At 41.7% G+C, this 26,490-nt stretch overlaps 1 protein-coding gene and 1 pseudogene across 4 annotated transcripts in view; one reads left to right on the plus strand and one right to left on the minus strand.

Annotated features, from left to right (window-relative positions):
* The window catches only part of USP54 (ubiquitin specific peptidase 54), a 151,433-nt gene that overhangs the window by 25,884 nt on the left and 99,059 nt on the right, over positions 1-26,490 (plus strand). The gene's annotated exons all lie outside the window — the stretch shown is intronic.
* On the minus strand, positions 12,312-12,731 carry LOC131751021 (protein FAM136A pseudogene; annotated as a pseudogene).

Raw genomic sequence — 26,490 nt, forward strand, 5'->3', positions numbered from 1 at the left:
CCTGTGCCCCCTGCATTGGCAGGTGGATTCTTAACCACTGTGCCACCAGGGAAGTCCCTACCATGACGTTTATATATAGCTATATGTCTATATGTATGTGATTATTTTAAGTTACTGATCTCTTAAATTCAGATGCATTTTAACAGCCCTTCCTTTTTCCTCCCCCCAACTCCCCACCCATGTCTGCTGGTTTTGACATCATATGCTACATCTGTGTGTATACTTTAACTACTTATTGTGGATACAGATGATTTTAGTACTTTTGTCTTATAACTCTTCTACTAGCTTTATGTGTGGTTGGTTTACTACCTTTACCAATGAGATTTTTCTTTTTGTAGCTTTTATATTTCTAGTTGTGGACTTTTTTTTTTTTTTTTTGTACTTAGAGAAGTCCACTGAACATTTCTGTAAAGTTGGTTTGGTGGTGCTGAACTCTTTTAGCTAGCTTTTTTCTTGTCTGTAAGCTTTAGATTTCTCCATCAAATCTGAATGAAAGCCTTGCAAGGTAGAGTATTCTTGGTTGTAAGTTTTTCCTTTTCCTCAGTTTAAATATATTGTGCCAGTCCCTCTAGCCTGCAGAGTTTCTGCTGAAAAGACAGCTGATAGCCTTATGGGAGTTCATCTGTAACTTGTTGCTTTTACATTGCTGCTTTTAATATTCTGTCTTTATCTTTAATTTTTGCCATTTTGATTACAATGTGTCTGTGTGTTGTCCTCTTTGGGTTGATCCTCTTGAGACTCTCTGTGCTTCTTGGACTTGGATGTCTGTTTCCTTTTCCTGGTTAGGGAAGTTTTCAGGTATTATATCTTGAAATATGTTCTCTGTCCTTTTCTTTTTCCTTTCCTTCTGGGACCCCTACAATGTGAATGTTAGAATGCTTGATGTTGTCTGAGAGGTCTTTTAAGCTGTCCTCATTTCTTTTTTCTTTTTTCTGTTCAGCTTCAGTGATTTTCACTACTCCGTCTTCCAGCTTGCAGTTCCATCCCTCTGTATCACCTAATCTACTGTTGATTCCTTCTAGTGTATTTTTTATTTTATTTATTGTATTCTTCAACTCCATTTGGTTCTTCTTTATATTCTGTAACTCTTTGTTAAAAACTTCTAACTTCTGACTCTTCATCCAATCTTCTCCTGAGTTCTTTGAACATTTTTACGATCATTACCTTGAACTCTTTATTGGGTAGATTGCTTATCTCCACTCACTTAGTTCTTCTGGAGATTTATCTTGTCCCTTTATTTGGAACATATTCTTCTGTCATCTCATTTTGCCTAATTTGCTCTTTTTATTTCTGTATATTTGGTAGATTGATTATGTTTCCTGATCTTGGAGAAGTGGCCTTTTGTAGGAGACATACTATGCATCCCAGTAGTGCACTTCCCTCTGGTCACCAGAGCTATGTGTGTGGGTCCTTCTGTTGTGGTGGTTTGACTACTATGGGTGGTCTGGTAGGTGTGGCTGTCCCCCTCTCTGGTTGGTTGCCAGGCCCTGACTTGTGCAGAGGCTACTGGCTGCTGGTGTGTGGGGCCGGGTCATGAGGAGGCTGGCTCTGGGGCTCCAGGGGTCCTGAAGCTAGTGCTGGCACACTGATGGGCAGAGCCATGTTCCAGGGTGGGTGGTTTTGGGGATGGGGGTCCTGGATCTGGTGTTGGCCTGCCTGTGGGTAGGGCTAGTTCCTGACAGAGCTGGCTGTGGGCTCTGGGGTGTCCCAAGCTGGTATTGGCCCACTGGTGAGTGGGGCTGGATCCTGGGGCAGCCAGCTGAGGGGTCCAAGGTGTTGCAGAGCTGTTGTCAGCCTGCTAGTGGGTAGGGCCAGGGCCCAGGGGCGTGGGGATGGGCAGGTTCCTGATATGGTTGACTGTGGGGTCCTGGGTATCTTGAAGGTGGTGTCAGCCTACTGGTATTGGATTCCTCTGCTGGTGCTTGCCCACTGGTGTGAGAGGCTGGTCCTGAGGCTAGTGCTGGCCCACTGGTGGGAGAGGCTGTGTCCCAGTGTCTCTGGCTAGCCTACTGGTGGGTGGGGCTTTGTTCCTGCTTGGCTAGCTGCTGGACTGAGGTGTCCCAGTACTGGTGCTGATAGGCTGGTAGGTGGGGCTGGGTCTCGGCATTAATAAGCTAACGGGTGGATTTCAAATTGGCGCTTGCCAGCACCAATGTCCACATGGTAGAATGAGCTCCCCAAAATGGCTGCTGCCAGTGTCTTTGTCCCCAGGATGAGCTCCAGTTGTCTCCTGCCTCTACAGGAGGCTCTCCAAGATCAGCAGGGGGTTCTGACCCAGGCTCTTTTCAAATGAGTGCTTCTGCGCTGAGTCCTGGAGTGTGTGAGATTTTGTGTGTGCCCTTTGAAAAGTGTAGTCTCTATCTCCCACAGCCCTCTGCCTCTCTTGAAAGTAAGCCCCACTGGCCTTCAAAGCCTAATGTGGGGCTTGTTGTCCCAGTGCAAGACCCAGGCCTGGAGAGCTTGTTGTGGGCCTTGGACTCCTTGTTCCTTGAGAAGAACCTCTTCAATTGTAGTTGTCCTCCCACCTGTGGTTTGCCTACCTGGGGATATGGATTTTGACTATACCATGTCACCACCCCTCGTACACAACTTTTTGTGGTTCCTTCTTTATTTCTTTAGTTGTAGAAGATCTTTTCTCCTGGTCTTCCAGTTTCTCTCATCAGTATTTCCTCTGTAAATAGTTGTTATTTTGGTGTGCCCATGGGAGGAGGTGAGTTCAGGATCTCCCTACTTCACCATCTTGGCCAGTCCTCTCATTTCTTTTGGATATATACCCATAAGTGGAATTCCTGGATCATGTGATAATTCTGTCTTTAATTTTTTTGAGGAATTGCCTTACCATTTTCTATAGTGGCTGTACCATTTTATATTACCACTAGGAGTTCCAGTTTCTGCACATCCTCATTCACAACTGTTATTTTCTGTTTTTTTTTTTTTTTGATAGTATCCATCCTAATGGGTGTTTTCAATTTTCATTTTGGTTTTGATTTGCATTTCCCTAAAGACTCCTGATGTTGAGCATCTTTTCATATGCATATTGGCCATCTGTATATCTTCTTTGTAGAAATGTCTATTGTCCTTTGTGCACTTTTCAATCACTTATTGTTAACTTGTAGGAGTTCTTTATATATTCTAGACTTTTTTTTTTTTTTTTTTTTTTTTTTTTTTGCCTTATGCGGGCCTCTCACTGTCGTGGCCTCTCCCGTTGCGGAGCGCAGGCTCCGGACGCGCAGGCTCAGCGGCCATGGCTCACGGGCACAGCCACTCCGCAGCACGTGGGATCTTCGCGGACTGGGGCACGAACCCGTGTCCCCTGCATCGGCAGGCGGACTCTCAACCACTGCGCCACCAGGGAAGCCCTATATTCTAGATATTAACTCCATATCAGATAAATGATTTGCAAATATTTTCTCCCATTCTGTGGGTTGTCTTTTCACTCTGTTGACTGTGTCTTTTGATGCTCAGAAGTTCTCTGTTTAAAAAATTTTATTATTTATTATTTAAGACATTTAAGAAGAATAATACAATAAGGATCCTTGTGTCTACTATCCAGCAAATTAAATATTACTAAATAAGTTGAAGGCTCCTGGTTTTCTCCTTCTTGATCACAAGTCATTTGCCATCTCTCAAAGGTAACCACTAATGAATTTGCTGTTACTCCGACTAGTTTATATTCCTAACTCAGCCTGTTAGTGTATTAGAAGCTTACCATGACAGAGGTAAAAACACTGTAAAGGTCCTGTGGAAGGCTGAGATGGGAAGGGTTATTTCTTAGATTTTTTTTTTTTTAAGTTGAAAGCCCAGTTCAGCACTGTCAGACAGTTTTATATTCTAGGTGCACAGAAATATTTGTTGAATGACTATTTGGTACTGAGGTACTTTTTTATTTTTAAATTTTATTTTATTATTTACTTTTGGCTGCGTTGGGTCTTCATTGCTGTGCACGGGCTTTCTCTAGTTGCGGTGAGTGGGGGCTACTCTTCGTTGTGTGTGGGCTTCTCATTGTGGTGGCTTCTCTTGTTGCGGAGCACGGGCTCAGTAGTTGTGGCTCATGGGCTTAGTTGCTCCATGGCATGTGGGATCTTCCTGGACTAGGGCTTGAACCTGTGCCCCCTGCATTGGCAGGCGGATTCTTTTTTTTTTTTTTTTTTTTTTTTTTTTTGCGTTATGCGGGCCTCTCACTGTTGTGGCCTCTCCCGTTGCGGAGCACAGGCTTCGGACGCGCAGGCCTAGCGGCCATGGCTCACGGGCTTAGTTGCTCCGCGGCATGTGGGATCTTCCCGGACCAGGGCACGAACCCGTGTCTCCTGCATCGGCAGGCGGATTCTCAACCACTGCGCCACCAGGGAAGCCCTGCAGGCGGATTCTTAACCACTGCGCCACCAGGGAAGCCCAGTACCCAGGTACTTTTGATTGAAGATAATTAAAGTACCAATATTACATCATTTTGAAGTGAATTCTACGTATCTTTTTTTTTTTTCTTTCTGCGGTACGCGGGCCTCTCATTGTTGTGGCCTCTCCTGTTGTGGAGCACAGGCTCCGGATGGGCAGGCTCAGCAGCCATGGCTCACGGGCCCAGCTGCTCTGCGGCATGTGGGATCCTCCCGGACCAGGGCACGAACCCGTGTCCCCTGCATTGGCAGGCGGACTCTCAACCACTGCGCCACCAGGTAAGCCCCTACGTATCTTTTGAGTTAGTATTATTATGTGTTTTACCAATAAATACACAGCTATGGCTGAGTAAATGTTTTCTTAGAAGTAGTGAAACTGAGGGGCAAACTTGGGTTTGGAGCATTTAGCTGTAAATGCATATAGTGCATTTAGCTGCCTCTGTTAATTGAGACTTGTAGAGAAGACAAGCAGAATAAGAGAATGGAGAAGCATTACATTCCTGGTTTAAGAAAATGAGTTGTAAGTTCTGAAAAAAGGGGTGATTCTGGTCAGGTCTGACTCTGGGCAAGGACCTGTTGAAACAAATAGTGTGATGTTCACAGGGTAGAAGTGAAGAACCTGGCCTCCATTTTAAGCTGAAAATGAAATCCTTCTCTAGTGAGGCCATACTGGGAGCAGCAGCAGCTGCTACTGCTTTACTGCCGCCTGAATTTGGTGGTTATGTGAGGTGGCCAGAGCAGGAAATGATTCTGTGGCAGTAGGCATGTATAGAGAAGGACTTGTTCTGGCTCTGGCCAAGTGGTTACACAGGTTGTGGGTGTCACTTTAAACATACAAAGACCTGCTGGCTGGAGGAGGAGCAACTTCCTGAGGATCAGGTGCACATCTGAAGGGATGAGCTCATCCTTCTAACCGGACCTGCTCTAGATGCTGAGTGAATGTTTTTCCTAATTGCAAGTCCTGCAGCTGGGAGAAGCAGGAAATGGTTGAAGCTTCAGGCACTTTGTGAGTAGCAAAAAAACAGAAGCAATTTTGGGACTCTTGAAATGTGTGGTTGTGAATATCAAGTTGAAGGTGACACATGTGCACATTCATTTTTTCTCTAAGTTGAGGTTTGCAGTAAAGTGTGTCGATGGTTGAGGAAAGCTTTGGTGGTTTTAACTTTATTCTAGTGATTCGTTTTGAGGTGACTTAATAGTTTATTTCCTGTACTGTCTTGTTTGATTTTGCTTCTTTGGGAAAGAAAAATCCTGGGGGTTCCTTTTTAATTTCCAAGGATCTCTATGGCTTTTTTAAAGCTTTAGTTAATGGGACTTAGCCCCTTTTTAAGTCCCCTGTGCTGGCTTTCAGAGCCCTATGCATGATTGTATTTTGTTTTAATTTACCTAAACTATTCACTTTAAATAAGCTTCTTTAAAATTAAGTTGGCTTAAGAAAGAAATATCAATTATTAATTATTTTTTAGTAAACTTTTTTTCTTTTGAGATACTTCTCAAAATTCACACAGAATTAGAGATCTGATATACTCTTTACCCAGTTTCATCCAGTGGTAATATCTTACAAAACTGTAGTGCAAAATCACAACCAGCATATTGACATTGATACAGTGAGGGTACAGAATATTTTCATCACCACAGGATACATCATATTACCCTTCCACAGCTATACTCACTTCCTTTGCACCTACCCACTCCTTAACCCCTGTCAACCACTAACTGAAAAATCAGTTTTTAAGCAAGAAGCTTTGTGTGCTGTCTTAAGTAGTTTTGTGTTAGAGATCTACATGACCTTATGAAAAGAGCCCTAGGCTGCAATAGGAGATTTTGGTTCATTGTAGCTCTTTGACCTTGGGTAAATAATTTAAATTTCTCTGTTCTTCAGTTTCCCTATGTGTAAAATAGGATAGTGGTATATTAATTTCATTTAACCTATTTATAGGATTTTTTGAGAAATCCTAAACTTCTTTAAAAAATAAGCACTCTATAGATTAGTACTAGCACAATAGTTTTCAAACTAGAAAGTATATAGCAAATTGTAAACTACAAACTAGCCCAGATGGCAAGAATGATCATTTTATTTATTTTTTTATTTTTTATTTTTTTTGCGGTACACGGGCCTCTCTCTGCTGTGGCCTCTCTCATTGCGGAGCACAGGCTCCGGATGCGCAGGCTTAGCGGCCATGGCTCACGGGCCCAGCTGTTCCGCGGCATGTGGGATCTTCCCAGACCGGGGCACGAACCCGTGTCCCCTGCATCAGCAGGCGGACTCTCAACCACTGCGCCACCAGGGAAGCCCAAGAATGATCATTTTAAAGTGAATTTAAATTTTAAGGCTCAGTTGAATTTCAGAGTACTGAATTAACTGGCTGATGATCTCAGAGTCACTGTTGTTAATCTTGGAGAAATCATAAAAACCAGAGAGAGACAAAATGTCCAGATATCCAAAAAGAGGAAAGTAGTTGGAAAACTGCAGACCTGTAAAATTAATGTTAAATACAGAAAAATTAAATTATAAGTGATCAAACAGATTTTATGGAGTATTAATCCAAAAGACTTAGTATAGGCTGATTTATCATAACAAATTTCTTCTATTTCTATTCTTAAATTCTATTACTTCTATTTAGAATTACGAGGTTAGTAGATCAAGAGATTGTTCTAGTTATAGTCATAATCCCACAGTTTCCCAGTCTTTCTTTTTTTAACAGCTTTATTGAGATATAAGTCACATACCATATAATTCACCCATTTAAAGTGTACAATTCAATGGCTTTTGGTCTATTGCATTGTTAATGTTTAAATTAATGCAATTTTTTTAAACATCTTTATTGGAGAACAGTTGTGTTACAATGTTGTGTTAGTTTCTGCTGTATAACAAAATCAATCAGCTATATGTATACATATGTTCCCATATCCCCTCCCTCTTGTGTCTCCCTCCCACCCTCCCTATCCAACCCCTCTAGGTGGTCACAAAGCACCAAGCTGATCTCCCCTACGCGGCTGCTTCCCACTAGCTATCTATTTTACATGTGGTAGTGTATATATGTCCATGCCACTCTCTCACTTCGTCCCAGCTTACCCTCTCCTGCCCCTGTGTCCTCAATTACATTCTCTACGTCTGCGTCTTTATTCCTGTCCTGCCCCTAGGTTCATCAGAACCATTTTTTTTTTTTTTTAGATTCCATATATATACATATTAGCATACGGTATTTGTTTTTCTCTTTCTGGCTTACTTCACTCTGTATGACACACTCTAGGTCTGTCCACCTCACTACAAATAACTCAATTTCATTTCTTTTTATGGCTGAGTAATATTTCATTGTATATATGTGCCACATCTTCTTTATCTATTCATCTGTTGATGGACACTTAGGTTGCTTCCATGTCCTGGCTATTATAAATAGTGCTGTAGTGAACATTGTGGTACATGATTCTTTTTGAATTATGGTTTTCTCAGGGTATATGCCCAGTAGTGGGATTTCTGGGTCATATGGTAGTTCTGTTTTCAGTTTTTAAGGAAAAAACTGTTCCATACTGTTCTCCATAGTGACTGTATCAATTTATGTTCCCACCAACAATGCAAGAGGTTTATCTTTTCTCCACACCCTCTCCAGAATTTATTGTTTGTAGATTTTTTGATGATGGCCATTCTCACCTGTGTGCAGTGATACCTCATTGTACTTTTTAAAAAAAACTTTATTTAATTTATTTTTGGCCGTGTTGGTTCTTCATTGCTGCGTGCGGGCTTTCTCTAGTTGGGGAGAGAAAGGTTGGTTGCAGTGTGTGGGCTTTTCATTGTGGTGGCTTCTCTTGTTGTGGAGCACAGGCTCTAGGCGCACAAGCTTCAGTAGTTATGGCATGCAGGCTCAGTAGTTGTGGCTCATGGGCTCTAGAGCGCAAGCTCAGTAGTTGTGGTGCATGGTCTTAGTTGCTCCACGGCATGTGACATCTTCCTGGACCGGGACTCGAACCCGTGTCCCCTGTATTGGTAGACGGATCCTTAACCACTGCACCACCAGGGAAGTACACCTCATTGTAGTTTTGATATTCATTTCTCTAATGATTAGTGATGTTGAGCATCCTTTCATGTGTTTGTTGGCAATCTGTATATCTTCTTTGGAAAAATGTCTATTTAGGGCTTCTGCCCATTTTTGGATTGGGTTGTTTGTTTTTTGATATTGAGCTGCATGAGCTGCTTGTATATTTTAGAGATTAATCCTTTGTCAGTTGCTTCATTTGCAAATATTTTCTTGCATTCTGAGCGTTGTCTTTTCTTTCTCCCAGTCTTTCATGATACATTTGTAGCTGTTATATAGTAAAATATGGTTTGGTTGATTGACTAAATGAGTGTGTAGAGGATTGAATAATTGTACCCGCTTAGACTCTTGATTTCACCAGGAAAAGCCTCTGGTGGATTTTCTTTGGACCTTGGATAGAGTAAAACAATTTTATTTTTATTTATTTATTTATTTATTTTTGGTTGCATTGGGTCTTCGTTGCTGTGTGAGGGCTTTCTCTAGTCGCGGTGAGTGGGGGCTTCTCTTTATTGCGGTGAGCGGGCTTCTTGTTGTGGTGAGCGGGCTTCTTGTTGCGGTGGCTTCTCTTGTTGTGGAGCATGGGGCTCTAGGCGCGTGGGCTTCAGTAGTTCTGGCACACGGGCTCAGTAGTTGTGGTGCACGGGCTTAGTTGCTCTGCAGCATGTGGGATCTTCCTGAACCAGGGCTTGAACCCATGTCCCCTGCATTGGCAGGTGGATCCTTAACCACTGTGCCACCAGGGAAGTCCCATTAAAACATTTTTAAAGCAAGTTAATCAGAGATGTAAATATTGCAAAGATGCAGGAATAGTTAATTTGACAGATGATAAATAAAGCCTTAAAAATTAGGTCCATAGGGTGAAATCATGGGCTCAAACTGAAATTAAACTTAGCAGGAATAAATCCTATATTTAAATTCAAAACTTCAAATGCACACTAACAGGATGAGGAAGAGCTGGTTGGGCAGCAGTTCATGTGAAAAATATCTGGGAATTTTGGTTAATCACAAATGTAGCAGCAACTGCCTGTGCAATGTGGCTGCTAAAAACACCTTCAGCTATATTACCAGTTTATCCAGGTCATAAAAGTATTGGTTCCAATATATTTTTGTGCTAGGTTGGAAATACATTTTGCATATTGGTTTAAATGGACACTGATAAAGTTGAGAGCATTCTAAGGAAGGGAGACTGGACCAAAAATGGTCTGAAAACCATTTATGTAGGAAATTGTTGGGATTTGAGGAGGGGAGTATTGAGAAATTTTAAAATAATTTAAAAAATTTATTTAAATTTTATGCAATTTAAAATGGAAACATGGGTATGTGTTATATAATTTTTCTTTCTCTCTTAGAAATAAAACAGTAGAGATAAAACCAAAGCCCCTTCCCTCTCCCTCCCTACAAGGAACTTTATCTTATTTTTATCAAAGTAATACATGTGGGGGCTTCCCTGGTGGCGCAGTGGTTGGGAGTCCGCCTGCCGATGCAGGAGACACAGGTTCGTGCCCCGGTCCGGGAAGATCCCACATGCCGTGGAGCGGCTGGGTCCGTGAGCCATGGCCGCTGAGCCTGTGTGTCCGGAGCCTGTGCTCCACAAGTGGAGAGGCCACAACAGTGAGAGGCCCGCGTACCGCAAAAAAAAAAAAAAAGTAATACATGTGCATAGTTTTAAAAATGTGGGGCTTCTCTGGTGGCACAGTGGTTAAGAATCCGCCTGCCAGTGCAGGGGACACAGGCTCGAGCCCTGGTCCAGAAGGATCCCACATTCCGCGGAGCAAGTAGGCCCGTGCACCACAACTACTGAACCTCTGCTCTAGAGCCGGTGAGCCACAACTATGGAAGCCGGGCGCCTAGAGCCCATGCTCCTCACTCAGCTAGATAAGCCACCACAATGAGAAGCCTGCGCACCGCAACGGGGAGTGGCCCCCCCCGATTGCTGCAGCTGGAGAAAGCCTGCGTGTGGCAGTGAAGACCCAACGCAGCCAAAAATAAAATAAATAAAAATAAATAAATTTTAAAATGTGAATAGTTTATATGTGTAGAAGGAAAAATAACAGTTATCCCCCCCACAGAGGCAACCATAATCAAGTGTCTTAAATATTTCTAATAGTATAATCATATCAATTGCTTTTAAAAACTGTTATATGTATAAAAAGTGTTCAATATAAAGAATATGAAGTGTTGGCACTTTTAAATACATATATGTGTTCTCCGGTATATTTTCAACATAGTTATGTGATTTTGGGGGTAAAGTTGTTATTTTTTATATTATATGAATATTGAACCTGAGCTACATCATGATGTACAATGATGATAATTCTTTTTTTGTTTTGTTTTGTTTTGAAAAATTACGTCTTACTTATTTTTAAAATCAAACCACTAGGAAAATATATCACCGTCTTGAAACAGCAAACAGACAGGCTATATTATCAAGTAATAAGTTGGTAAAAACACAACAAGGTCCTTAATAAAACGATAAGGTGCCAGAACTGGGGCAAGAACAATCCATGTCACAAAAGTGGTATTTGGTAACGGGCGTGGGGGGGGCTGTCCCATTTTTTGCTCTAAAGGAGTCACAGCTTGCCCCTGAGTTGCTTACTTTTTCTCCTTTGACCTTCATGTTGCCAAGGGATTGTTTCCACAGAGCTCTGTTATTACAGGCCGCAAAGTAAGCAATATTGGGTTTAGGCTTTCATTCTATTTTGTTTTATGAAAACCAGATTTTTCCAAAGCCAGTACTTCATAACTCTCTTAATTAAGCAGCTAACAATTCGTCTTTCGCTGTTCATTCCTGAATACTAGCATATAGCACAGTCACAGTCCCCTTTCCCTTCAAGGGTGAGTGTCACTGCAAGATTGTCTTGTCACTCGGCTGGCTCTGCTGCAGACCGCCTCAGGGCTCATCATGGCTCCCATTTAGAGGGAAGGTTTGCTTGCCCTAGCAGTGTGATAGAGCTTCTTATAGTTTTGCAGGGTCTCCAGGCTGAAATATGTCACGTTTGAGAATTTTAAGAAATGCACATCCACATTTTGACGGCCAGAAATGAATATCTGCAAGGACCCTTTCAAAGTTTTTATCCAAACTACCTCCCCCAACTCTACATCTTAAAGTAACTTCATGCCCTTGTATATAAAACAAAACCAAGCAAAACAGATCTCCAGAAGCCCCCTTTCCCCGTCTAAATTAGTGACCTCATGGATTTTGTTTTATTTCCAGTTTGTGGAAAATGTTGTAGTGATCCTTCTGGTAAACAGGAGGTTGGCAACACATAGAAGCACCTCTCCTCACACTCCACCAGATCATAAGCAGGTCAGATGAACCTGCTAGCCTGTTGGTATCTGTGTACTAAGAGAATCTGGTACCTTGGAGGGCTCTGGTTTGGTACAAGGGAGACTCCCTGTTGCCAGGATAAGCACTTGACACATGAAATTCAGGCTCACAAAAGCTCTCCTGTGCTATCTCTGACCCAAATTTTAGCACCAACTTTTTTCACTTTCTAGGATTCAAACACAAAGGAACCAGTGTCCAGAGGCAAGTGACATAGGCCTTAAACTTGCGGCCGTCCTTAATTTCTTCATTCATAAACTTTCCTTAGAAAACCCAAATCCCCATTCGTCTTTTGTGTGTGTGTGTGTGTGTGTTTCGCGGGCCTTTCACTGCTGTGGCCTCTCCCGTTGCGGAGCACAGGCTCCGGACGCGCAGGCTCAGCGGCCATGGCTCACGGGCCCAGCCGCTCCGCGGCATGTGGGATCCTCCCGTACCGGGGCACGAACCCGTGTCCCCTGCATCAGTAGGCGGACTCTCAACCACTGCGCCACCAGGGAAGCCCCCCCATTCCTCTTTTTAAACAGATTCCTGCCTTCAGCCCCAATGGCCAATAGCAGACATCTATTTCCCAATGGACGAGAGACACTCCTCCATCTTCTTGGTCATGGTTGGGGTGAGGTTCATGTGGTCATCCACACACTTGGTCATGCAACTCTCCAGCTGCTGCTTCACCTGAAGCTCTTTACTCCCTGCATCTATTAAATCTTTGGCTTTTTTCGTTGCAATGCATAGTGCACCAGGCCAGGCCGTCCTGGAACTTCTCCAACTCGCTGGTTACCAGGGCCTGGGCTTGAGCCAGAGGTGCATGGCAGCACGCAATGCACTGGTGCACTTGCTGCATGGACGCCTGGCCGTCCTCACAACAGACAGCGCTGCAGCGGGACATGAGGCCCTGCATCTTTCCCAGATGTTCTGTCTCTCCAGACTCTTCACCATAGAGTCCACCGCCTTCTGCACCAGGAGCTGCTGCAGCTCCGCCATGGGGACCCGGCGCTGCTCCCTGCCGGCTGGCGCCCACATGGACTCCCTCTCAGGAGCCCGCCCCCTTGCTGCCGCTTCCTGGGTCACTGCGGCCCGCCCTTTCCCGATAATTCTTTTCTTATACAACTTTTCATTTTCCTTTGGCATAACTGCCTTGCTTTTTTCATTTGCTCGGTTTTTAAAGTTCTAATCACTATTAAATCATTCCCAGACTCTTAGCTAGGACCTAAAACTCTGCTCCATTCATTCAAATCCAGTAGATAAGTTATCAGTCCTTTTTTTCCCCCTTAGAGATCTACCTTGTATATTCCATTTAAAAAATGATACATAGCATTAAATCTTAAGACTGTATCACATTGTATTTATTCATTCCCCTTTGATGAACATTTAACTTGTTTTCAGTTTTCCTCTAATTAAGGAAGATACATGTGTGAGAATTTTTCTAGGCTATGATGAGAAGTGAAATTACTAGTGTATTATTTATCTATCGCTGCATAACAAATTACCTCAAAATTTTACAACTTAAAGCAACAAATATTTGTTATCTGTGTTTCTGTGAGTTAGGCATCAGAGTGTGTCTCTCATAGGCTGTAATCAAGTTATTTATTTATTTGGCTGCTTTGGGTCTTTGCTGTGTGCAGGCTTTCTCTAGTTGCGGGGAGCGCGGTCTACTCTTTGTTGTGGTGGGCTGGCTTCTCATTGTGGTGGCTTCTCTTGTTGCAGAGCATGGGGTCTAGGCGTGCGGGCTTCAGTAGTTGTAGCTTGCGGGCTCAGTGGTTGTGTCTTGCGGTCTCTAGAGCACAGGCTTAGTAGTTGTGGTGCATGGGCTTAGTTGCTCCATGGCATGTGGGATCTTCCGGGACCAGGGATCGAACTTGTGTCCCCTGCATTGGCAGGTGGATTCTTAACCACTGCACCACCAGGGAAGTTCTTGTAATCAAGTTTTTAACAGGAGCTTTGATTTCATCTGAGGACTCAACTGGGGGAGATCAGCTTCCAAGTTCTGCCTCTCATGTGACATGATTCCACTTCTCACAGATTAATTGACTGAGGACCTTAGTTCCTTTCTAGCTTGTTGGCTGAGGCATCCTTCAATTCCTTGCCTTGTGGGACTCTCTGTACAACATGGCAGCTGGCTTCCATGACAGTGAAGAAAATGGAAGCCAGAGTCTAATCTAATCTTGCAAATGACATCCCATCACGTTTGCTATATTTTGTTCATTAGAAGCAAGTCACCAGATCCAGTGCATACACAAAAGAGTGGGGATTACATGAGGGGATGAATAAAGTTGTACTGCTCTGAGTCATGGTTGTACTAGAGTATTTAGCCTGGAAAGAGGCGACTAAGGGAAAACTTGAGTTTTGTCTTATGTATTTGAAAGGCATATGTAAAGAGGAAATAGTAGATCTCCTCTGTTTTTGATCAGAGATTGAACTAAGAGCAGTGGGTGGAAATTAAAATGTATGGTCTCGGGCTTCCCTGGTGGCGCAGTGGTTGAGAGTCCGCCTGCCGATGCAGGGGACACGGGTTCGTGCCCTGGTCCGGGAGGATCCCACATGCCACGGAGCGGCTGGGCCCGTGAGCCATGGCCGCTGAGCCTGTGCTTCCGGGGCCTGTGCTCCGCAACGGGAGAGGCCCACAGCAGTGAGAGGCCCGCGTATCGCAAAAAAAAAAAAAAAAAAATAAAATAAAATAAAATAAAATGTATGGTCTTATAAGATAATGTTATTTCTGTTCTTGAACATAGTCTGTTAGGGGCTGGGTGACCTCTTGTAAAAAAGATTACAAAAAATTTTCTTGTATTAGGTTAGAAACTTTAAGTTCTCCAAAGATTATTCTACTCTAAAATTCTATAATTATACATGAATGCATTTCAAACTGTTAGTATTTGAGTAGTCTGTTAATCACTAATCAAGGAGAAGTGTATAGGCTTACATGTATATTTGCACATATGAAGTTTCGTTTAGAAGATCCAGGTTAAAAAGTTAAGAGGACAGCTATAAATTTACACTTTAATTATTAAAAATCACTGTTCTTTTTCTGTTTTTATATTCCTTTGGCTACCATAGAATTGTTTACTACTATAATTCTTATTTTAAAATATTGGCAGCAACTCAGTTTTTTTCTTCTAACAAAAAATATTTTCATTGTAAAAGAAAAAATAGAAAATACAAATAAGGAAAAAATAAGAATACCTTATAATCTTCCCACCCCAAGATTATATTAACAATAACTATATTAACCTCATGGTATATAATCTCTCTGACCTTTTAATTTAATTTTACATATACAAATACACACAGAGATTTATTATTTGTGCTAATATGTTCTATAGCATCACAGCAAACGCTGAATTAATGAATACTGAATCATTTCTCCTAGGGGAAATACAGGATTACCTAATCCTGTTCCTAATCATAGGAACCTTCCTATGAGTCTCTGGTCCCATTTTTGTTAACTAATCAACATGTAACCTTGTTTTATGTGTGTTTTTGTTTAGAGATACATTATTTAATATATATTATTGATTCACTAACATTGAACTCATGGTGAATAGCACTGTGACTTATGCCTGAGTGAACCTTATCTAACACGTATTTTCGCCAGAAGGCACATCACTGCCTTCTTTTTTTTTTTTTTTTTTTTTTTTTTTGCGGTACGCAGGCCTCTCACTGCTGTGCTCTCCCATTGCGGAGCACAGGCTCCGGACGCGCAGGCTCAGCGGCCATGGCTCAGGGGCCCAGCCGCTCAGCGGCATGTGGGATCTTCCCGGACCGGGGCACGAACCCGCGTCCCCTGCATCGGCAGGCGGACTCTCAACCACTGAGTCACCAGGGAAGCCCACATCACTGCCTTCTTGCACTTAGAAACAATAGACTTCAGTTCTACACTTGGGGGTTATTTTAAACAGTGAAATCACCAACCAAAAGCACAAAAATGTGAAAAATGTTGTACTAAATAAACCACTAAAAAGACACTAGTTTGTAGTATGAGAGCTGAAACAGAAGGCTGAGTATTGCCTTCAGGCTTTGACCTCAGTTGGGAATGTGCACCTCAGGCAACTCAAAATTTTCACCATTCTGTCTGTGCATTCACGTGTCCATGAATGATCACAGAAGTGTTGCAAATATTGATTTTGAGGTTACAAATAATAATGAGTAAGAAAATTGGCATATGAGGAATCCATGTAATGAGGATTGACTCTGTGTGTGTATAGTAGCTTTTGTTTTCCATTTTGCTTGATTTTATAAAAATGAAATATTTTTGAAAATACTGTTATAATCTTCTCTTTTCACCTAACATCCTAATCATTTATTCATTCAGCAAGTTATTTATGGCATGCCCACTATGTGTCCACATAGTATACTAGACTCTGAGATACAGTAGCAAATAAGATAAACAAAGCCCTTGCCTTATGGAGCTTACATTCTAATGGGGAAGGTAGATAATGAGTAATGTCTGATAGTGATAAGTACAATTAAAAAAACTAAAGCAGGGTAAGGAGATAGGGTGGCAGTTGGTAATTTTATTTTATTATCTTAATTAAAACAATTTTTTTTCCTTTTTTTAGAAGTTTATTTTTTGTCTGCATTGGGTCTTCATTGCTGTGTGTGGGCTTTCTCTAGTTGGGGTGCACGGGCTTCTCATTGCGGGTAGCTTCTCTTGTTGCGGAGCATAGGCTGTAGGTGCGTGGGCTTCAGTAGTTGTGGCATGTGGGCTCAGTAGTTGTGGCGCACGGGCTTAGTTGCTCCGAGGCATGTGGGATCTTCCCGGACCAGGGATCGAACCCTTGTTCCCTGCATTGGCAGGCAGATTCTTAACCACTGCACCACCAGGAAAGTCCCTATTATCTTAATTTAATATACTTTTTCTAGGTAAACAAATATTGACTTTATTGGCAGTTGGCCATTAAAAAAATTTTATTTGTTTTATTTATTTTATTTTTGGCTGTGTTGGGTCTTCATTGCTGCACACGGGCTTTCTCTAATTGCTGTGAGCGGGGGCTTCTCTTCCTTGCAGTGCATGGGCTTCTCATTGCTGTGGCTTTTCTTGTTGCAGAGCATGGGCTCTAGGTGCACAGGCTTCAATAGTTGTGGCTTGTGGGTTCTGGAGCGCAGGCTCAGTAGTTGTGGTGAACAGGCTTAGTTGCTCCGCGGCATGTGGGATCTTCTTGGACCAGCGCTCGAACCCGTGTCCCTTGCATTGGCAGGCAGATTCTTAACCACTGAGCCACCAGGGAAGCCCTGGCCATTTTAATTAATTAATTTTTATTGAAATATAGTTGATTTACAATGTTGTGTTAGTTTCTGTTATACAGCAAAATGATTCAGTTTTACATATATCTATATATATTTTTCTTTTTCAGATTCTTTTCTATTATAGGTTATTACAAGTTATTGTATATAGTTCCCTGTGCTATACAGTAGGACCTTGTTGTTTATCTATTTTATATATCATGGCTTATAGCTATTAATCCCAAGCTCCTAATTTATCCCTCCCCTACTCCTTTCCCTTAAGTTTGTTTTCTAGGCAGTTGCCAATTTTATTTATTTTTGTAATTTTTTGTTAAAAATTTTATTTTTTTTAATGAAAAGACAACCTACAAAATGGGGGAAAATATTTATAAATGATACAACAGACAAGGACTTAATTTCCACAATATACAAAGAGCTCCTACAATTCAACAAAAAAACCCCCCATATAACCCAATTGAAAAATGGGCAGAAGACCTTAAGAGACATTTCTCCAAAGAAGACATATAGATGGCCAGTAGGCACATGAAAAGATGCTCAACGTCACTAATTATTAGAGAAATGCAATTCAAAACTACAATGAGGTACCACCTCATACTGGCCATCCTCAAAAAGTCTACAAATAACAAATGCTAGAGAGGGTGTGGAGAAAAAGGAACCCTCCTACATTGTTGGTGGGAATGTAAGTTGGTGCAGCCACTATGGAAAACAGTATGGAGGTTCCTCAGAAAACTAAAAAGAGAATTACCATATGATCCAGCAATCCCACTCCTGGACATATATCCAGAGAAAGCTATAATTCAAAAAGTTACATGCAACCCTATGTTCATAGCAGCACTATTCACAGTAGCCAGGACATGGAAACAACTGAAATGTCCATTGACAGTTGAATGGATAAAGAAGATGTGGTACATATACATAATGGAATACTACTCAGCCATAAAAAAGAACAAAATAATGCCATTTGTAGCAACATGGATGGAACTAGAGGTTATCATACTAAGTGAAGTAAGTCAGAAAGAGAAAGACAAATACCATATGATATCACTTATATGTGGAATCTAAAATATGGCAAAATGAACCTATCTATAAAATAGAAATAGACTCATAGAGAACAGACTTATGGTTGCCAAAGGGAAGCGGGAGGGAGAGGGATGGACTGGGAGTATGGGGTTGGTAGATGCAAACTATTACATTTAGAATGGATAAACAAGGTCCTACTGTATAGCACAGGGAACTATATTCAATATCCTGGGATAAACCATAATGGAAAAGAATATGAAAAAGAATACATATATATATAAAATGGAATAACTTTGCTGTACACCAGAAACTAACACAACATTGTAAATCAACTATACTTCAATAAAAACATTTTTTTTTTTTTGGCTGCACTATGCAGCATGCAGGATCTTAGTTCCCCGACCAGGGATTGAACCCATGCCCCCTGCAGTGAAAGTGTGGAGTCCTAACCACTGAACCACCAGGGAATTCCCCAGGAGTACATTTCTTTATATTGGTGTGGACTCATAGATATTTATCTTATTCTTTAGCCTATAATCCAATATTACTTTCTTTTTCTTCTCAAATTGTTTCAGATTTGGCCATTGGGTACTCCTTTGGTTGTCTCCTGTGTCCCTTTGATATACCTCTATCAATTTAGGATATTTGTTGTGTTTTGTTTTAAGCATTTCCTTACTTTTTGACATTATAAGATGCTCCAGGCTCATCTCATGTATTTCCTGTCCCAGGCCTAGAATCAGCCATTTCTCCAAGGAACCTTGGATTCTTTTGTTGGAGAATAGTATTTGAAACTAAGATGTCAGGTCTAGGTGTGCTTGTTGCAACTGGTGTGTCATTGATTCTAAGCATTCTCAGCTGACAGAGCAAGTAAATGTATGCGTGTATACATATACACATCTGTAAATATTTCTAGATGTAACCATCTTTATCTTTATTTATTTTTAAAAAATCTTTTATTTTTTGGCCACACCATGAGGCACGTGGGATCTTAGTTTCCCTAACCAGGGGTTGAACCCACGCCTCCTGCCTTGGAAGCGCAGAGTCTTAACCACTGGACTGCCAGGGAGCTCCCCCATCTGTATCTTTATTAAGCTAAACACAACTTTATATTCCAACTCTAATCTGTTACCATATGGATAATTTTAACCTTTCCTCCATCTTACCTGTAACTTCCCATTCCAAATGTGAGAAACCTTCTACCATCTCCCATTCATTTACTTAATTGTTCAATTCCAGTATACATGTATAGTGTTTTTCAGAATTGTTAACTTGTACATCTGTGGGAAGCATCTGTACTAGCTAGAATGGCAGTGGTAACGTTCAGTTTCTTTGCCATTAGTCTTACAAACTCCAGTCATTTCCATAGTTGATTAGGTCAGTACCTTTATCCACTACCCCTTCCAGTGAGGTTGTTTAATACATTTGTATGTTTTTATTATGGAAAATTTCAAACATATACAAAAGTAAGGAGAAGAGTGTTGAATTCACCTGTACCCATCACCAGCTTCATGAACTGTTAAATACACGGTCAGTTGTGTTTCATCTATCCTTCCGCCACTCCTCCTTAGTCAACCCATAATTATTTTAAAGTAAATTCCTTACATATTATTTCATCTGTAAATATTCCCAAATGAGACTTACCGTAATTTAACCAATCTCCTATTGACAGACATTTAGTTTTTACTTATCATAAACAGTGCAACTGTAATATCTTTCTACATTATCTTTGCAAACTGCAGGGTAAATTTCTAGAAGTTGAATTGTTGAAACAAAGGGTATAAGCATTTTAAATTGAGAAATAACACCAAATGAATTTTATTTCTACCAGGAGTGAATGAGGATTTACCCCTCCCCTCACCCTCACCTGCTCTGGTTTCACCAAACTTTCATATACTTTTTTTTTTTTTTTTTTGTGGTACGCGGGCCTCTCACTGTTGTGGCCTCTCCCGTTGCGGAGCACAGGGTCCGGACACGCAGGCTCAGTGGCCATGGCTCATGGGCCCAGCCGCTCCACGGCATGTGGGATCTTCCCGGACCGGGGCACGAACCCGTGTCCCCTGCATCAGCTGGCAGATTCTCAACCCCTGTGCCACCAGGGAAGCCCTCACCAAACTTTTAAATACTTGGCATTCTGAGATACAAAAGGTGATAGTACTTTTTCTTTTGCATTTCTTTAATATGAATGAGGTAGGACATTTTCCCTATCTTTATTGGTCATCTATTTTTTTCTGTGAACTGGACATTTAAATTCTTTGTTTAAGGAAAGAAAATAAAGTGGCACAAAGGACCACTTCCTTTCCCAAACCATTATTAATACCATGCTGTCATGTCTCCCTTTTCCCCTGTTCCTAGTTCAGATCACCAACTCGGGAGTGGTGTTTAAGTCTCTTTAATGAAGGTAAATACTAGCCCATCTTTTTCCCCTATCCTTCTGTCCTCCTTTTCACTCACCAAAGGTTCATTAGTTCTCTGCTTTCTTTGCACCTTGAGCACAGATTGTTTTTCAAACAGATGGTTTTAAGTCAGCTTCTGAGAGTACTCTGGGAAAATTTGCCCAAAAAGCAACAGGAAGGATTTCTACAGACATGTAGGGGAGTGTTTGTAATTGTTTAGCAAAGGGTGTGCCCAGCAAGTATCGTTTCAGGCTGCCTTGTTCATCTGTTCTGTCTTTCCACCCAAACGTAACACTTGTACTCTGACTTCTGCTGCTGTGACATGTCGGTGGCATTTTCAGCCTTATTTTTGTCACAGTGAATTATCTGTGTCCTTTCACTTTGGACATACATGTAATCAGTAGTATTACTGTTGGCTTCTTGATTAGAGAAATGGTGATTGCATTCTGTCCTGAATTAAATGACAATGTCAGACAGTAAGAATGCCCTGACAGCCTGATTTTCTTGCTTATGTATTCTTTAAAAACAGCTATTCAAAATCTCATACACACATAAGTTGTTTGCCAAGCATTTGAAGCCATCTAGTTTTACCAGGTGGCCTGCTGTTGTTTATGGGAACCTAATTTAAACCACAGACATGGAACAGTGTCCTTGTTTTGCAAAGAGGAAAACTGTGATTTTTTAAAATAACAGCTTTATTGAGATATAATTCACATACCACACAATTCATCCATTTAAAGTTTTACAATTCAGTAGTTTTTAATATCTTTACAGAGTTAAACAACCATCACCACAATTAATTTTAGAATATTTTTATCACCTCCAAAATTAATGGTATATCTATTAGCATTCACTTTCTATTTCTTTCACACCTCCTCTCAATCCTAGGCAACCACTAATCTACTTTCTATCGCTGTAATTTGCCTATTCTGGATATTTCACATAATTGGAATCGTACAATAGGTGGCCCTTGTGACTGACCTTTTCACATAGCATAATATTTTCAATGTTTATTCATGTTGTAGCATGTATTAGTACTTCATTCTTATAATGACAGAATACTATTCTATGGTATGAATATATCACATTTTATTTATCCATTTATCAGTTGATATACATTTGGGTTGTTTCCACGTTTTGGCTATTATGAATAATGCTGCTATGAATATTCATGTGCAAGTTTTTAATTGAACATATGTTTTAATTTCTCTTGGAGGTTATCTATCTACCTACCCACCTACCTACCTAACCTACCTACCTACCTGTCTCTAAGAAGAGAATTGCTGGGTCATATGGTAACTCTATGTTTAATCTTTTGAGGATCTACCAGGCTGTTTTCTAAAGTGGCTGTACCATTTTACATTTCCAACAGCAGTGCAGGAAGATTCAGATTTCTTTCCACTCTCGTTAACCCTTATTATTATAGCCATTTTGGTGTGAAGAGGTGGTTTTGATTTTCATTTCATTGTTTAATTTAACCTATGTTTGTTTTTTTAATTATTAATTATTAACAAACTATCAGCTTTATTTTTAAGAACAGTTTTAGATTTATAGAAAAATTGAGCAAATAGTGTTACCAAATTCAGATTCTGCTGCTCACTGCTCAAAAGCTGATACTTGACAGACATGTTGGTTGGAAAGGAAAGGTTGCTTTGTTCAGGAGGCTGGCAGTATGGGGAGATGGCAGACCTGTGCCTGAAAACCAACTCTGACGATTCTGCTTAACCATGAAAGTGTTTTATTTATTTGCTTGTTTATTTATTTATTTATTTATGGCTGCATTGGGTCTTGTTGCTGCGCGCGGGCTTTCTCTAGTTGCGGCGAGCAGGGGCTACTCTTCGCTGCGGTGCGCAGGCTTCTCATTGCGGTGGCTTCTCTTGTTGCTGAGCACGGACTTTAGGCACATGGGCTTCAGTAGTTGTGGTGCACAGGCTTAGATGCTCCACAGCATGTGGGATCTTCCTGGACCAGGGCTCGAACCTGTATCTCCTGCATTGGCAGGTGGATTCTTAACCACTGTGCCACCAGGGAAGCCCCATGAAAGTGTTTTAAGGGAGAATCATTTGGGGAGGAGGTCAGAGTCTTCCTTATTTTCTGTGTGCAGGCTTTCTTCTGATTGCTTGGTGGTGAGGTAACAGGGTGGTGTTCCAAGAGTCTTGTGCACAGCCTGAAGTTACCTTCCTCCATCTAGGTGGGGGCCTTATTTCCTACAGAAGCCCTCAAAGGTATTGTTATGTATATTCCTTGAGGAGGAACCAGGACCCTGCTTTTATTGCTGCACTGTTTCTTTCTTTTTGTAAAAAATATTTTAAGATTTATTTGGCTGCGTTGGGTCTTAGTTGTGGCATGCGGGATCTTTCATTGCAGCTTGCCAGCTTCTCTCTAGCTGTGGCCCTGACCAGGGGTTGAACCCGCATCCCATGCATCGGAAGGCGGATTCTTAACCACTGGATCACCCAGGAAGTCCCTGCACTGTTGTTTCTTAACTGCTCCTCCTTTGTTTCTGCATTCCCTTCCTTCCCTGATAAGCAACTGTTTGAATCTGCCCTTTGGAACTCTGGGAAAGTCAGGGTGGCTGAATGAAGTCTATTTCATTTCATTTCCTACAAATAGGAAACAGGGGACATGGAAAGGATTTATACCCAGGTGGGCCTCACAGGGTCCTGCTTCATTTCAATAGTAGAGAGTTCCCATATTGTGTCTCTCCATACACACGGTTTCCCCTGTTAGTAACATCTTACACTAGTGTGGCACATTTGTTGCATTTAATAAACCAATGTTGAAACATTATTAACTAAAGCCCATAGTTTGTTAAGATGTCTTCAGTTTTTTTAAAAAATATCTTTATTGGAGTATAATTGCTTTACAGTGTTGTGTTAGTTTCTGCTGTATAACAAAGTGAATCAGCTATATGCATACGTATATCCCCATATCCCCTCCCTCTTGTGTCTCCCTCCCACCCTCTTTATTCCACCCCCGCTAGGTGGTCACAGAGCACCGAGCTGATCTCCCTGTGCCATGCAGCTGCTTCCCACTAGCTATTTTACATTTGGTAGTGTATATATGTCAATGCTACTCTCTCACTTCGTCCCAGCTTAGTTTTTTTTCCTGTTTAAGTCCCCATCTAAAATTCCACATTGCATCACTTATCACCACTCCTTTTGGTTATAACGGTTTCGGTTTCACAAACCTTGATTATTTTTGATGACCTGGACAGTTTGGACTACTACTGGTTAAGTATTTTGTGGGATGACGCTCCATTGGAATTTGTCTGATACTTTTCTCATGATTAGACTGGGGTTATGGGTTTTGGGTGGAAGATCCAGATATATAGTATCATTCTCATCACATCATATCAAGGGTAAATGTTATCAACATGATTTATCGTTGTTGATATTGACCTTGATCACCTGCCTGAGGCACTGGCTGTCAGGTTTCACTGTAAAGTCACTCCTTTTGCCTCTTTCCATACTGTATTGTTGAGCAGCTTTTCATGTGCTTATTATTCTTTTGTGTATCTTCTTTGGAGAAATGTCTATTCAGAACTATTTGTAAATTGAGGTTTTAAGAAATACCCATTTTTAAATTGGATTGCTTTTATTATTCAGTTGTAAGTATTCATCTATTCTAGATACAAGTCCCTTATGAGAAATGTAATTTGCAAATACTTTCTCCCATTTTTTTTGGTTATCTTATTACTTAAAACAATTTAAAAAAATTTATTTTAGGCTGCATTGGGTCTTCATTGCTGCATGCGGGCTTTCTCTAGTTGCGGCGAGCGGGGGCTACTCTTCATTGTGGTGCGCCGGCTTTTCATTGCGGTGGCTTGCCTTGTTGCGGAGCACGGCTGTAGGCGCGGGCTTCAGTAGTTGTGGCACGTGGGCTCAGTAGTTGTGGCTTGCAGGCTCTAGAGTGCAGGCTCAGTAGTTGTGGTGCATGGGCTTAGTTGCTCCGTGGCATGTGGGACCTTTCCGGAGCAGGGCTCGAACCTGTGTCCCCTGCATTGGCAGGCGAATTCTTAACCACTGTGCTACCAGGGAAGCCCCGTCTTATTACTTTCTTGATGGTGTCCATTAAAACATAAAAGTTTTAATTGTTATGAAGTCAAATTTATCTATTTTTCCTTTTGCTGCTTGTGTCATATCTAAGAGGACTTTGCCTAAACCAAAGTCATGAAGTTGTATGCTTAAACTTTCTTCTAAAAGTTTTAATAGTTTTAGCTCATTTATTTAGATATCTGACCCATTTTTATTTATTTAAAAATATTTATTTATTTATTTTGGCTGTGCTGGGTCTTAGTTGCTGCATGTGGGATCTTCGTTATGGCCTGTTTAATTGCGGTATGCCAGATCTTTAGTTGCGGCATGTGGGCTTCTTAGTTGCGGCATGCAAACTCTTAGTTGTGGCATGCATGCAGGATCTAGTTCCCCACCCGACCAGGGATCGAACATGGGCCCCCTGCATGGGAAGCGTGGAGTCTTACCTACTGGACCACCAGGGAAGTCCCTGATCCATTTTTAGTTAATTTTTTTTCATATGGTGTGAGATAGGAGTCCAGCTTCATTCTTTTGCATATGATATCCAGTTGCCTTGTAAGCAGATAAGGTTGGGGTTCCCCAGAGGAAGAGAACCAGGCATGGCTTTCTTGATATAAGAGTAGCCATTTTGGGGGCTTCCCTGGTGGCGCAGTGATTGAGAATCCGCCTGCCGATGCAGGGGACACGGGTTCGTGCCCCGGTCCGGGAAGATCCCACATGCCGCGGAGCGGCTGGGCCCGTGAGCCATGGCCGCTGAGCCTGCGCGTCCGGAGCCTGTGCTCCGCAACGGGAGAGGCCACAACAGTGAGAGGCCCGCGTACCGGAAAAAAAAAAAAAAAAAAAAAGAGAGTAGCCATTTTTGGCCTAAGCCATTTTATGATCTAAGCCTGGTCACAGTGCTAGTCCTTGAACAGGTCTCAGTAATTAGTGATCTTAAGGGAACAAAAGAATGTAAAAACAAGCAGACCAGTTGTCAGACAAGAGAAGTAAAATTAGCAAAGATAATATATCAGTTGTAAAGACTCCCAGTTCTGTTTCAGTGGTAAAGATTAGCATGAAGTGCTCAACCACCAGAAAAGCTGGAACTTGAGGGATGATGATGTTGACCTTTTCTGACCCTTGTGACTTCAGTCAACTAAAGCTTGGACTCTGTTGTTGGCCCAAGTCCCTTCATGAATATGCATTTACTCTTAGCTTAAAACTTTCCCAATTTTGCTATTTGGGGAGACACTGCTTTGGGAAAGATCCTTGGTGTTCCCCTTGCTTGCTGCAAGTAATAAATCCTTCCTTCTCCCAGTCTTTGGCTTGGTTGTGTCTTTTGGCTGGACACGCATCAAGAGGTGAACCCAATTTTCGGGTAACAGCCTCAACACTATTTTTTAAAAAATATATTTATTTATTTTATTTATTTGGTTGTGCTGGGTCTTAGTTGAGGCAGGCAGACTTCTCAGTTGTGGTTCGCCAGCTCTTTAGTTGCATAATGTGGGCTCCTTAGTTGCAGCAGGCGGGCTCCTTAGTTGCGGCTCGCCGGCTCCTTAGTTGCGGCAGGTAGACTCCTTAATTATGGCAGGTGGGCTCCTTAGTTGTGACGTGCAAATTCTTAGTTGCGGCATGCGTATGGGATCTAGTTCCCTGACCAAGGATTGAACACAGAGTGTTATTCACTTCGCCACCAGGGAAGTCCCCAATACTGTTTGTTAAAGAGACTGTTCTTTCCCCCTTGAATTGTCCTGGCACAATGGTGTGACTTTGTTTTTTTTAAGGATTTAAAAAAAATTTTATTTATTTATTTTGGCTGCATTGGGTCTTTGTTGCTGTGCGTGGGCTTTCTCTAGTTGCAGCGAGCAGTGGCTTCTCATTGCGGAGCACGGGCTCTAGGCATATGGGCTTCGATAGTTGTGGCTCATGGGCTCTAGAGTGCAGGCTCAGTAGTTGTGGTACACAGGCTTAGTTGCTCTGCGGTATGTGGGATTTTACCAGACCTGGGCTTGATCCCTTGTCCCCTGCTTTGGCAGGCAGATTCCTAACCACTGTGCCAATGATGATGTGGTT

This window comes from Kogia breviceps, chromosome 2 (genome assembly GCF_026419965.1).
Source record: "Kogia breviceps isolate mKogBre1 chromosome 2, mKogBre1 haplotype 1, whole genome shotgun sequence".
In the NCBI taxonomy this organism is placed as follows: Eukaryota; Metazoa; Chordata; class Mammalia; order Artiodactyla; family Physeteridae; genus Kogia; species Kogia breviceps.